Here is a 13,975-nt window from a genome sequence, read left to right as displayed (position 1 = left end):
ATAAGCATAAGAGAAAAGGAAGTAAAGGATATGCTTATTCTTATGCATGAGCATATGAGCATAAAAGAAAAAGAGAGAAAGCTTAAGCATAGGCAAATACATATGCTTATGAGAAGAGATCAAAAGAGGGGAAAGAGGGTGAGAAAGAGAGAGGAAAAGAGGAGAAGGAGACATATGCTTATGCATAAGCATAAGCATAAGATAAGGAAGAGGGAAAAAGAGCATAAGCATAAGAGAAAGGGAAGGAAAGGATATGCTTATTCTTATGCATGAGCATATGAGCATAAATGAAAAAGAGAGAAAGCTTAAGCATAGGCAAATACATATGCTTATGAAAAGAGATCGAAAGAGGGGAAAGAGGGGGAGTAAGAGGAAGGAAAAGAGGACAAGGAGACATATCATCATGCATAAGCATAAGAGAAGGAAGAGGGAAAAAGAGCATAAGCATAAGAGAAAGGGAAGGAAAGGATATTCTTATTCATGAGCATATGAGCATAAAAGAAAAAGAGAGAAAGCTTAGGCATAGGCAAATACATATGCTTATGAAAAGACATTGAGAGAGGGGAAAGAGAGGAGGAAAGAGAGAGGAAAAGAGATTGAAAGAGGAAATGAAAGAGGGAAAAAAGAAGAGGAAAAAGAAGCATAAACATAAGAGAAGGAAGAGGGAAAAAGAGATTCAAAGAGGGGAAAAAGAAGAGAAGGAAAGGAGGAAGAGGGGAAAAAGAGATCGAAAGAGGGGATAAAGAAGAGGGAAAAGGAAGAGAAGGAAGAGAGGAAGAGAGGGAAAGAAGAGGGAATAGGGGAAGAGAGGGTTACTATGCCCATCACTGTAGTTAGCGCTTAAGCCGCTAGTCGCAAGCCAATGCAAATAACAAAAATAACAATAGGAAAAAAGAGGAAGGACTTTCTTACCTAGAATATTCCCGCTCGGTGTTTTGTGGACTGGCCATACAAAAGAGAGGAAACATACCATTTTTCAAATAACTAGTTAGAGGAAGGAGGAGTTTAAAGAAGAAACTTCTCAAAGGGATTGGATTGAGGAGACAAGCATAAGCCTATAAACAAGGAGAAAGCATAAGCCTACGAACAAGGAGAAAGAGGAGGAACAGAAATACCAAAAAGACTATAAGAGGTGAGTCTTCTTTCTTTCACAAAATCTCATTTTTTGTCTTTAACTCTTGAAAATCAAGCATGAAAACCAGCACATAGCCTTAGCAATACAAGGAGAAACATGTTTCAATACTCACAAAAAACGAACCTACATTGCTTCTTGAAAAACTTCTTTTCCACAAGCAAAGAGGGAGAATGGTGGAGAGGGAGCACAAGTGTTAGGAGAGGGGCTGAGTAGTGGTGAGGAGTGGAGAATAGAGAGCAAAAAAGCGAGGTCATTAAATATAAGGTGGGAGGAGAGATTGCTTTACCCACAATAGAGATTCTAAAGAAAGCGTCGCAGCATGAGGTTTCAGGTTTAAGCCCACAGCGTCGCTATATAGCAATGCTTATATTCAAAAGTGCCACTATATAGCAATGGAACACGGCAAAACATCACTATATAGCAGTTGAACAAAGTAAAAAGTCGCTATATCGCGACAGTTCAGGGCACTTATTGTTAGAAGAGAGAAAAGAGGCTCATGGGTGGCTATTTTTTGGCTGTTAGTAGATTTCCTTGCAATCATGTTGTGATTTTGGAAGTGTGTAGATGGAAGGGATAAGTGGAAGCTCGTTAGATGATGCGCTAATGCCTAGGAGCATAGAGTGGCTTATGGAGAGGTCGTATTGTCATTGCACTCATTGCAAGCAAGAAGTACAACATCAACGTTGTATTATCATGCGCCACTTGTGGATGTATGGGGAGGAGCCTAAACTAGTACCCCACAAAAACATCAATGCTTTTTTGCAAGCCCACATATACAAGAATTAAGTGAGGTGAGGAGAATGAGACAATATGTAAAATAGTTTTGCCAATATCAATGATGGGGCTACGGTTCAATCTCATCCTCAATGAGATCAACCCTTGCCAAACTATCTACTTCAAAATCCAAACAAGTGTTTATATCTACAAATACATTCAACCCACTACTACTTGTGCTACTCATGTGCTCATCGAAATCAGCATCACCAATGGTAGGCTCGTCCTCACGGGTAATGGCCTCAATATCTGTATCTCCTATCTCATTATCATCCTCCTCTCTCGTATCACGGTCATCATCACGTCCATGGCCATGATCATCCTCCATACACTCCATATTAGTAAATGTATCACTTTGGAACATGGCATAATAGGTATGACATGCCACCATCTATTATTATCCACCATTGGTTGATAGACAACCTAATTCAAACACAAATACAATCATGTTATTTTTCTTGCATCAAATATTTAAAAGCGAGTATTTTTATATGTGTGCACAGTACCTGTTCACATTGTTGCGGTAGTACTAGTGTGTCCTTCCTACTTTGCCAAAACTTTGTGGAGTCAATAGTTACAAAGCCACTTACATGGCATTTGATTGTTGCATTAGGGCCTCTTTGCACCACGTCCTTAAACCACTTTACATCCCAAACATACACAAAGAAGCGTCAAAAGTCAAGCTTAATAATATCTTGGATTATGCCACAATAATCATCCATGGCTCCATTGGCTCCCTCAAAGCTAACAATGATGCTGCAATCTTGTGTGTTTCTCTTATCATCAATCCGTTGTGTTCAAAAATGCTTGCCATCACACCATATAGCATTGAACATAGTGCACTACACCAAGAAAAAATCAATTAAATAAGCAATCTAAATTATTGAAAGCTCCTAACTTATGCATAACATTCTATATACCGACCTTGCTCATGCATCCCCTAGCATACTCCCATTCTTCCATTGTGATATGCATCCCCTCATCTTTCTTTGCTTTCTCCATTTTATCAAGTAGCCAATCCACATGAATATCCTTTGGAAGTGCTCTTAGATACTGAGGGTATGGCACAGAGATCCGTGGTGTGTATGAAAGAGGGCCCTTTCTTCTTGTCTTCTTGCCTTTTCATCCTCGTATCTTGTCACCTATATTTTCATCACATCACTATTAAGCACGCAAAAGAGGTTGATACTATTATGCAACTCCGTGTCTATTACTTTGTTGTGTCCTTTCCCTTGAGGCACAATAGAGGTCATCCTTAGGTCTTCATCATCTCTCCATAGTTGTGGGAGAGAGCTATCCACATCAACAAGAAACTCAGAAATATATACAAGTGACTCTTGTACCAACCAACCCTTGGCCATGCTACCTTCGGGTCTTGCATTTTGTCTCACGAAGCCCTTCAAGGTCTTCATGAAGCGCTCGAGGAAGAACAACCATCTTGCATGTATAGCACCGCATATAGCAATCTCATCCACCAAATGCACTATAATATGTAGTTGGATTGTGAGAATAGAACGTGGAAATGTCTCCTCCACTAAACAAACCACCTCCACTGACATTACTTGAGCATTCTCAAGGGTGGGATCTATTTCCTTTGAGCTCACATACCTAGAAATGAAAAAGTACAGCATATTAGCAATATGCATTCAAACTTGCATGGAGCATTGATACGCATCATATTTTGTATCATGTAAAGTACCTCACAAGCTCGCCCATCTTGTAAATACAATCTTTGACATCCTTTGATGCACTCTTTTAAATGCTAGTAGGTAGTATGAACTGAACCCACGAGGAGGTGGTTGATTAGTTACTTATAATTATTCACTCACAAATTTGAAAGGAAAAAGATATTATGCACATAAAATACTTACTTGGACCATCTTGTGCCAATCATGAGATTTCAAGCCATATAATTGCTCCACACCTCTTTCCACGGCTTCATGAGGTAATGGTGGAGGGCTACTATCACCATCACTCCATGCATCCATAACGGTCCCTCCTAAAGATCCCACCTCATATCACCGACGCTTCGCCTCCTCACGGCGAGCATAGGGCAACATATGCGGGTGTGGCACTGCATCCTGTATCAAATTGAAATGGGATCATAACTCAAACATATGAACACCCATAGGTATCTCAATCAACCTTAACTTACAAACCCTTACCCTATTTATGGTCACATCCCATTCTCCATACTTTGAGATGTGATTGAGTGTAATCCTGCATGCACGATACATGTTTCCTCGACATCAATCACACATACATTTGATTTTTTGCTCCAACCACATTTTGCAATGGTGGATACAGAGGGATTCATCCTCACTAGAGCTACTTGTTGAAGATGAAGACATCCTACAAACAAACAACCCAAAAAAATTTGCTCTTCTTCAAATGTTTAATTTTAAACTCTGTGGTGCATCTAAAGGCACGTCTAAAAGCACGTCTGTTTGTTCTATGGTGCACGTCTAAAAGTGTGTTTCAAGGTGCTTCTAAAATCACATCTACTCTGTGTATTTAGATGTGCCTATTGACATGCTTTTAGACACGCCTATAAACGCGGCTTTTAAACCTGCTTTTAGCGCGCTCGCTTCACTTTTCTTCACATTACTTATACTTTGCGTGGCTTGCTTGCTTCCTTATTAGCAGATCCATAGTTTTGATGCTTAAAAGGAAGGCTCCCACACTTACTTCCAAGCTTATACTTAAGAGGAAGGCACCCACACTTACATCCAAGCTTAAAGGAGAGGAGGGCAAATAAGGAGGAGAAGCAACTTTGAAAAAGGAGAAGAACCTTCCATACCTCTATCCAAGGTAAGTATTTTTGCAGTTGATCTTTTTTGGAAGTTTGCTCTCTTTGGATTTGTACTTTCTCGTATCCAAAAAATGCATGATCTGGGTATCAGTCTCACGTTTGTGTGTTGGGTGCAATCTCCTTTTCTACTTTTTAGAAAAGTCCGTGTGTAGGAGCGCGTCTATAGGTGCATCTCAAAGTGCATCTAAAACCGCATCTATAGACGCATCTAAATGTGCGTCTAGCCTATTTGCGGACACAGACAACCATGTCTATTGACATGTTGTTATACACAAAAATAGATGCACTAATCAGACGTATCTATAGACGCGCTCTGACAGTAATCCTCTCTTCCCTTCCCCTTTCTTCTCAGTTCATTAGTAATATATTTTTTTTCTTTTTTCCAGTTCAACATGTGGCCAGGAAGCACTTCCAGCTCACCTGATCCTCGAGATTCTATTTGGAGGACTTATATAATCTTTTAGGGCACCCTCCTAGTCCTGCGGAGTTATATGGGTATATGACGAGTACTCTAAACACCCCCCAGGAGTCGGCACTACAGACTCCAAACCACCCCACACTAGCTGAGATCACCCCACTAGAGTCAGCACATCCCAACTGGCTACACAGCGCAGGCCCATCTCCTATTCAATCTAATGCCCCTTCCCCCATGCCGTCTTATGCCCCTTCTACCATGCCGTCTTATGCCCCTTCCCCCATGCCGTCAGAAGGTCCTTCTGTCTCGCAGAGCCGTCGATGTACTCCTGTGCAGTCGAGACTCGATTCTCTAGCTACGAGTGGTCAACATAGTCCCATGCAGTCTCTAGCTACAAGTGGCCAGTGTACGAGCTCGACACGACACGGTAGTAGGCATAGTAGTAGGGAGATGGTGGGGGATGCATGGCACAGTGCTTTGGGAGGGGTGGCAGTGGGGACAATGATGATTCAAATGATTTAGACATGCCTCCGGGTGATGGTACGATATTCTATGACATCACTTAGACAGGAGGCATCTTGATGGATGCACGGGGGAAGGACATAATGGCCTTCATGCGCTTTGTAATTGCTAACAATTTCAGAGATTGCTTTATCCACTTTAAAGACCAGCCAAAGAGGTTGGCTGATGAGACCCTCGCTGCTGTTCGCTCTAGGTATCCTAACCCCCCCAATCGCCAGTTCACAAATAAATGGGCCAAGTCAAAGATTTTTATGATACTTGGCAATAAAAGATCTTTCCTTAAGAGACAGGCACTAGCGGAGCTTGCCAGGCTCGAGGGAGGTCAACCACCAAGGGGCCTGCCCCACACCACTCACAAGCGTGAGTGGAAGAAAGCAATGAAGTCAGCGAGGGAGGACCCTAGTCTGCAGCACGTGCAGGCACGAAGGATCCAGATGGAGGAATATGGAAGCGCGCATTTTGGAGTAGGTGGTGTTGAATCATGGGAGGCCCAATTTGTAAGTATTGATCTCAAATTATATTGGTTATGTAGTTTATTAGAAGGTTGTTTCTTTGTACTAATCCCTCCACAAATTGTGTCGTCTTACATCTTGAGATCGTGGGCAGATACCCTACTCCTGTGGAGACAGCCTACCACCGCCACCATCATAGAGGAGATACATGGAGGCACTTCTATGATGACGGGTTGATTACTGAGGAGTAGTATACTCGGGCTACTGGAGCGGCCCCCGAGGTATTTGAAAGTCATTAAATAATGCCAAAATTATAAGTAAAGATTTGATTTTTCATACATTGATATATGTTGTCCCTTGTTTACAGGCCCGTGCATAAGACAACGAGGAAGACGAGGAAGGAGGCATAGAAGGGAGCGCAGAAGGGAGTGTGGAAGGGAGCAAGGATGTGGAGAACATAGATTAGTCCTCTTGTATATACACTCCTCTTATTTTTTGTACTTGAAGCCACATGATGTGGCTTAGCTTCGTGCTATATGTACATACAAGCACTTTTTGAGCTTTCAATTTTATTGCGTTTTGGAGTTATAATGTTTTATTTGGAATTGTAATTAAAATGCGCTTGGCTGTAAGAATTGAATTACACAATGTGGAAATGGGATTCTTGTAACTATATAGCATACACAACATTTTGTAAATTTTAAAAAAAATATTATAAAGCACGCCTATCAGTGCATCTATAAACGCACCTATATACGCATCTGTCTATTCGACAAGCTTCTATTTTTGCGTCTATAAATGCGTTTATAAGAGCATCTATTTAAGCGTCTAAATGCGCATCTATACATGCGTGTGTCTTCTATATAGACGCACTAGTAGACGTGGGTCTCTAGACGTGAAAATAGACATGCAAATAGATGTGCTCGTAAGTTTTTTATTTAGTTTAGTAAACACGTTTGTGTGCACATCTATGGGTGCTTTGTCTTGTTGTGATAGCTTTGATAAAAACATCCACGCTTGGTAGAAAAATTTAAATATTATAATTTATTTTTAATTATACTTGCATTTATGAGTAGGCTTTGAAATTGCACCTTTAGAGAATGGGGACATTAATGACTTAACATCTATATATTGTTTCCTTTGCATAATTACCAATAACGGAAGTATAAAGACTTGACACTTAAAATATTAGTGTGAAGTTTTGTAACAAATTTCCCATGTAGGTTCTCAAGTCAACCATCGATGTGATCCAAGCCACACAATGTCCAAACATTGTATGATAAGAAGCCATTAAACTGCATCAAGCCATCTTGGATGGTGTGACCGAAGAACTTGCCAGCACGATTCTGAAACAGAGTTGCTTGGCAAAGATGGGGGAAGAATCTTGTGGGGGGGAGGCGTGGAGGGGAAGGAAGACAAAAGGAAGGTTGGATTGACATATGGTTGGGGAGAAATTGTCAAGGCTGGAGATGAGAGATTTCAAGAGAGGCAAAGAGGAGGAAGTGCTTAAAGGAAGGCGGGGGCCTATGACGTGCACCAATGACGTCGGAGGAACAGGGTCTTGGATAGCACAAGAACTTTCCATGCGACCATTACGTGAGTCTAAATGATCTATTGCCGACTATTTCTTTGAACCAGCTGTTTCCTTTTACTATTTCTCCGTCGCCATTTCTTGTCATGAAACCCCTCCCCATATCCATAAAATGTCCCCGCCCTTTCGGTTTCTAATCATTTCTGCTTCTTCGCCTCCTACGCACCATATAATACTCATATTGCCCACCATACTGCCTCATCCTCTAATTTGCTTCATACACTCATCATCTTGCTTCACTCCCCTCTCCGCTTCTCCTACACTAATTGCAGCTTCTCCAACTTTTGTGTTGCCTTAATCTCCCATCGCTATACCTAGCTCTATCCTTCTTCACTCACCGCTGCACCTGATCTCCCGACACATCGCACGGCTCATAATCTATCGGGCATCTTAATAGCATGGGCTTCCACCCGCTTGTAGCTGCCTCGATACTCCTCACTAGTTTGTTGGGCCTGGCTTTCCTACCCCAACGTGCAACAAGTGATCAAAGTCTACCATCAGGCTGTACTCCTCACAACGCTTCCCCAAAACTAGATTTTTTCGTGGACGCGCTTCCCATTCCCCCTAGCATCAACGTGAGTGTAGGCATCCCCATCACTCTCGGCACTTACAAGATAACTTAGGTAATTACACGGATGTCTCTCAATGAAACACATATTGTCAGAAGAATCCGAAAAAGACACTAGTGCATGTTGTGAATTATATTACTAGGATTGCTATGTTGTGAGTAAAGGATCTATCTCTTGCGACAGTTATCTGACAAAATTCTCTCTTAATTTGTTTTGCAGAAGCTACACAGAAACCTCCCTGACACCACCCTATATGGTTATGGGACAAGTCGTTCTACTGCCACATATCAGGGCCAACTCTAGAGGCTATTCAAGGGATTGAGGCCTCTGTCTGATGGGATAATCATATCATAGATCAAAACCATATGCTTGCAGTAGACAAGACACTGCATTGGGCAAATCCACGGCACGAAGGTGTCCCTATTGTGACACACTTACATGGAGGGGAGGTTGATAGCTCGTCCGATGGCCACCTAGATGCCTGGTTCACTAGGCATGGAGAAACTGGCCTAACACACAAGACTCAAAACTACACTTATGCGAATACTCAGGAGCCTATGATGCTATGGTACCACAACCATGTGGTTGGTATTACACGATTGAATGTTTTCGCTAGTCTTTTGGGTATCTACTTTGTCAGATATCATGCTCAAAAGCATAAGCTACTCCTTCCGGAAGGAGCCTACGAGATCCCTCTCATCATCCAGGACAAGCAATTTGATCCTAATGGTACGCTTGAGTTTCCAACGGCCGGTGATGATACTGCCATTCATCCAAGCTAGTGTCTTGAATTTTTTGGAGACGCCATTCTCGTCAATGGCAAACTGTGGCCATATTTGAGTATAGAACCTCGACTTTACCGCTTCTGGATCCTCAATGGCACCAATGCTCGCTTCTTCACTCTGCCCTTTGTGCAAATAGGAACAGATGGGGGCTTCCTCCCCAAACCCAAAGAGCTTACCGAAATCACTTTTGCACCAGCTGAGAGATTAGATGTCCTCATCGACTTCTCCAGTCTCAGACCTGGGGCTAAGGTTGTTCTGAAAAATTCAGCGCCTTCTCCATTTCCATTTGGTTTCTTTGTATTCGACAATAACAATCGAACGAAAGTGGTGATGAAATTTGTAGTAGTGGGCAGCAGAACTGAAAAGTCTCCTATCGCTGCTATACCCAAATCTCTCCCTGGATGCCTCCAAAAAATAAACCATCGAGATGCACTTATCCGCAACCTCACCCTGCTGCAAATTAATGATCAGAACAACAGCACCATTCACACTTTGTTAGGAAACCAGTATCCCGCTACGAAGACACCAAAGGAAAGGTCTGTAGAGGTATGGAGGATAATCAATCTTACTAATAGGTCTCATGCAATCCATGTTCACCTCATTTTGTTTCTCTTCCACAACCTCCTCCCATGTATCAGCTAGCTCACCTGCCTCCTTAAAACTGGGTTTCAATATCTCAGGAGGTTGGGGTTCCCGTGATGAGGCTACCACCGAATCTGCATCGAACTTCCCACCTTTCAAACCAAGCTCTTGATGCTCATCAGGAAAGTGATGAATAGTAGTCACTCTCTTCTTTATGTAATTCTCTTCTTTATGTAATCACATTGAATAGGATCTTTTTCAACTGCAATGACATTTTGACCCTTTTTTAAGACACATGTTGTGACTGTGCCTGAACCAGCAAAGAGATCAAGTACTCACTCATGCTCATTTGAAAATAGATCTATGAGTTGATTACTTAGGAGTTGTGGTTTTTGATAAGGATTTACTATCTACCCATTCTTATCCATGGTCACATGCCCAGGAGCTTCTAATTCGTCACAGTTGGAATAATGAAATGATTAGGAGCAAATGGAGTTGATGAGGGAAAATTGATGTGACCAATAATTTTTTTTCCATCCACAGACCAATACCCAACTGAAATGTTTTCAGCTCATTTGTCTCACATTGGGTTTCATCCTATGACATGCAATAAAAATAAGTTTTAAATTTATCAAAAGAAAACACATTTATAACGATAATAATTGACCCAAAAAAATCTTTGCATTTCATTGCTGCACTCATCAATAAAGGTGGTCACGTCCAGCACATTTACCATAGATGACACTCATCACTGCCCCAAACCGCAAGTCCGAAATGAAAAATTACGACATGCCAAAGCGTTGCCAATGTAATTGACATGAACTAGTCAAGAAGACTCATTAGTTCCTTTGCTTTATAAGGGACCTCATCAAAGGTGGATCCATGAATATTAAATTTGTATGGTATGTCTGCAACGACCAACGTGTACTATTCTTTGGAACTATCCTTGACAATTCATTGCAGTCTCCATTGAGCACATGATAAAAGTTTGGCGGATGGTTTTCCCCCCTGTCAAACTCTAACATGTCATCACTAAGAGTGATAGATTGTTGTCAAGTTCGACACTCTTTTTCTTTTGCAGCCTAGTCAATCAATTGCTTAAAGCTTGCAGACATCATACTACTCTCAGATCCCTTCTTGCCTGTTTCTGAAGGTTGTTGTCAAAATTCAATAGTTCAATATTTTAAACATTCAAATCTACAATTCGAAAGAAAAAATTCATTAGAATATGTATACCAAATTTGACATACCATGCTTTTGAATACATTGAAATATGGAGCCAAGCTCTCCATCCTATTGCTCTCTAGATACTCCTCCCAAACAGCATTCCAATCCGGCATGTTCAATTGCCAAATCATTGCTTCCTGCATTCTCATGTATATTTTATGCCTTCATTGAAAACACATGTAATACAGTTGAAACAAAGTCTCTTGAAACATTATTTGTAAAGAGATTAATGTAAAATCAAGGAGAGACATGATGCAAAAGAGAAGTTTACTTACTCATCAAATTCATTGCCCATTTCATCCAAAGAGAGATCCCTAGACACCACTCTGCCAAGCATAGACTTAATTAGAATCTCATCTTTAGTTCCCTGCATGCTCTGCCATGTTGTGGCTCGAATTTCTTCAAGTAATGTCTTCAATGTCTAGGTAACTTCTTTCTTGACTCCTTTAAGTATGAGTTTTTTCTGCCCTTTGATTTCAAAATCCTCCCACTTGGAAAAATTTGCATTTATCATGCAAATCCCAAACTTCTCCACTATGATATGCACTTTCAAACATCATGTTCCATGATCTGAAGCTGTCACTTGGCCTTGATAGATCTTTGATTGTTGCAAAACTCCTAGTCTCATTCAACAAAGACAAGCAAAACTTTGGAGTGATTAAAGAACGATCCTCATTGAGTTTCATAATGAACTCATTGTGATAGAAACAAAAACGTTCTATCCAAGACATGGACTTCCTATACTCATTGTCATTATTGTGATCAAAAGCCAGTAAGTTTGCCTTCGAATCAGTCAAACCAGCATAAACTGTACAGTTACATGTCTTGTAATGAGAGTGTGTGGAAACTCAATATTCAATTGCCTTTTTGCCTCTATTGAATGGGAGACTCCAAGAACAAAGTAGTACTATGCCTTTTATTCTTTGATACAATTTGAACTGCTTTTGCAAGTTTTGATGCCTTTGCCTTTTCAGACTTCAAATTTCTTCCTAGTAAACATCTTAAAAACTAGTCGAACATCTCATGCAATGCATTGCTACGAGTGACACCACCACCATGCCTTGAGTTCTTGAAGTAGGCTGCCTTGGCTCTATAGTGCGACTTCTCTGTGCCATGTGTATTCCAAATGGACAAAGGGCCCCAATTTTGTACAAACCATGGTTCGTGTGCATAGAGAATATGCTACAAACATGATGAGAATCATTTCAACAACAAAAATTGTTTATAAAGCAAGTGCTAAATATTAAGATTGTGCCAAGATTACCATGTAACGTGTGATGTGCGACTCCCCCCATGCTTTCACCATTAATTACATAAACTCTTTCATAGCCATCCTGAACCTTTCATAATACATCTCATTGATTTGAACTTGGCGAAGCAATTTTATCAATGCATCTATCTTTATCCATACTTTAGCTCTCAAAGTTGCTACTTGAGGATGAGAAGCCTTATTGGCTGTGCATTCACACACTGCTTTCCAGTATTCCCAACCCCAACTACTTTGAGGCAATGTATGTTTTTCTTTGTCAAGATTGTGATTCGATAGAAATCTCCTTGCCTTCCCTCCACCCATGTGTGAAGAGAGTGGGAGAGAAGGAAGGAGTCTCGCTTGTAGGTTTCTCACATACACAATCATGGGGGAATATACACAAAGGTGGAGGCTGAAAACAGTTTTCCTCTTCTTAGTTGTGAAAGCCAAAAGAACTCTCTTAGTACAAAAGAATAGGTGAACCCTATGTGTGGGTCTGAAACCAAACTCAGCAAACTAAGGTGGCATACTAACTAAGTATCAAAGTGTGGATTGTATTAGCCTAATCTATTACTCAATGAGCATAAAGATCATGGAGGATCAAACCAAATACGAAAAACGATGGGGAGAGAGACGGAAAGTATGAAACACTCAATCTATTGTAATGTGTTATGTCAACAATACATGATAGGACTCTTATATAGAGAGAGCCTTTAGAATAGTCAAACCATGTGGGATGCTCTCATCCACATCTCTCCTTGTGGATATCCTCAATCCACTTCTCCACATCATGTAGTCCACATCCTAGGGTGGCTACTTTAATTCTTTCCTATACCATACCTTAGCCTTTAGTCTATGTGCACATGGCACCACAACTCTCAACACCTCCCCTTGGTGCCATGATCCTTTGGCTACTGCAAGGTGGTCAGATGTGAGTTACATTCCATCACCTCCCCTTAATGCTAGCATTGCTACTTAAGGTGGTCAAGTGTGGTTTTTACATGTCAATACCTCCCCTGGGTGCGTTCATAACTACTCTCAGGTGATCATGTTTGATTTACAAATGTGTGGGCTAAAGGTGGCAAGGACGTTGCTTCTCAATACATGTTGTTGATGGCATTGTCTTCTTCGCTTGATGTAGCTTGAAGCATGATGCTTTGTTCTACCATGTGCCTTGATGCTTTATGTGTGGATACCATGTTACAAGCTATGGTCATCTCGTCCACTTGAGCTTTTGGCATGTGTTTTGCATTCATGCATCGCTTTTTCATTTGTTGCAAAGTTCTTACCATGAGTGTTTTCTCTTCAATGGAAGTGTCTAATTGCTAACAATGATTCTGACTTGATAGGCATGTAGAGCTCAAAAAGGTGATCACTTTTCCTTTTTGGAGCATGCCCAAATTCTTCTTGGATTGCAAGTTACGCCTTGTCGAAGATTCTATGAAGAAGAAGGTGGCCTTATGATGTGGCATAGGCATTAAGAGGCCCTATGCCATGTGGTAGAAACTTAACCAAACTTCAATAACCTAACCATAGTAATTTTAATCTAGCCAGCAACTTAACCCAAGGCCATACTTAACCAAGGTCCAAGTCAAATAACCATGGTTAGTTTCTATCTTTGCCACGTGTCTTAAGGTTACTAAACCTTAGAGAAGAAGAAACTCTCTGCTTCTCTGCATTGGCATCGAAGGCGTGGGCATGGCGATGGAGATCTTGGGCTGCAGCGCATTGGAGAGGAGCTTACCTTACAGGTCATTTTGCTTGTCTAGATGGCTGATTGTCATTGGAGACCGCTTTGTGTGTAGAGGTTGCTGAGCCGGCTCGTTGACGTTGAAGCTTGTAGTTGGAAGCTGTGGAGAAGC

The 13,975-nt window shown here is 41.2% G+C and overlaps 1 pseudogene; it reads left to right on the top strand.

Annotated features, from left to right (window-relative positions):
* The first annotated feature begins 8,099 nt into the window (after positions 1-8,099).
* LOC147896235 (multicopper oxidase LPR1 pseudogene) lies at positions 8,100-9,697 on the top strand (annotated as a pseudogene).
* Positions 9,698-13,975: the final 4,278 nt, after the last annotated feature.

Source organism: Dipteris shenzhenensis, chromosome 12 (genome assembly GCF_047967505.1).
Source record: "Dipteris shenzhenensis isolate YYH24624 ecotype China chromosome 12, Dip_SZ_1.0, whole genome shotgun sequence".
Classification (NCBI taxonomy): domain Eukaryota; kingdom Viridiplantae; phylum Streptophyta; class Polypodiopsida; order Gleicheniales; family Dipteridaceae; genus Dipteris; species Dipteris shenzhenensis.
Note: the sequence above shows the minus strand (reverse complement) of the source record. Positions and strands in the feature narration are given on the sequence as shown.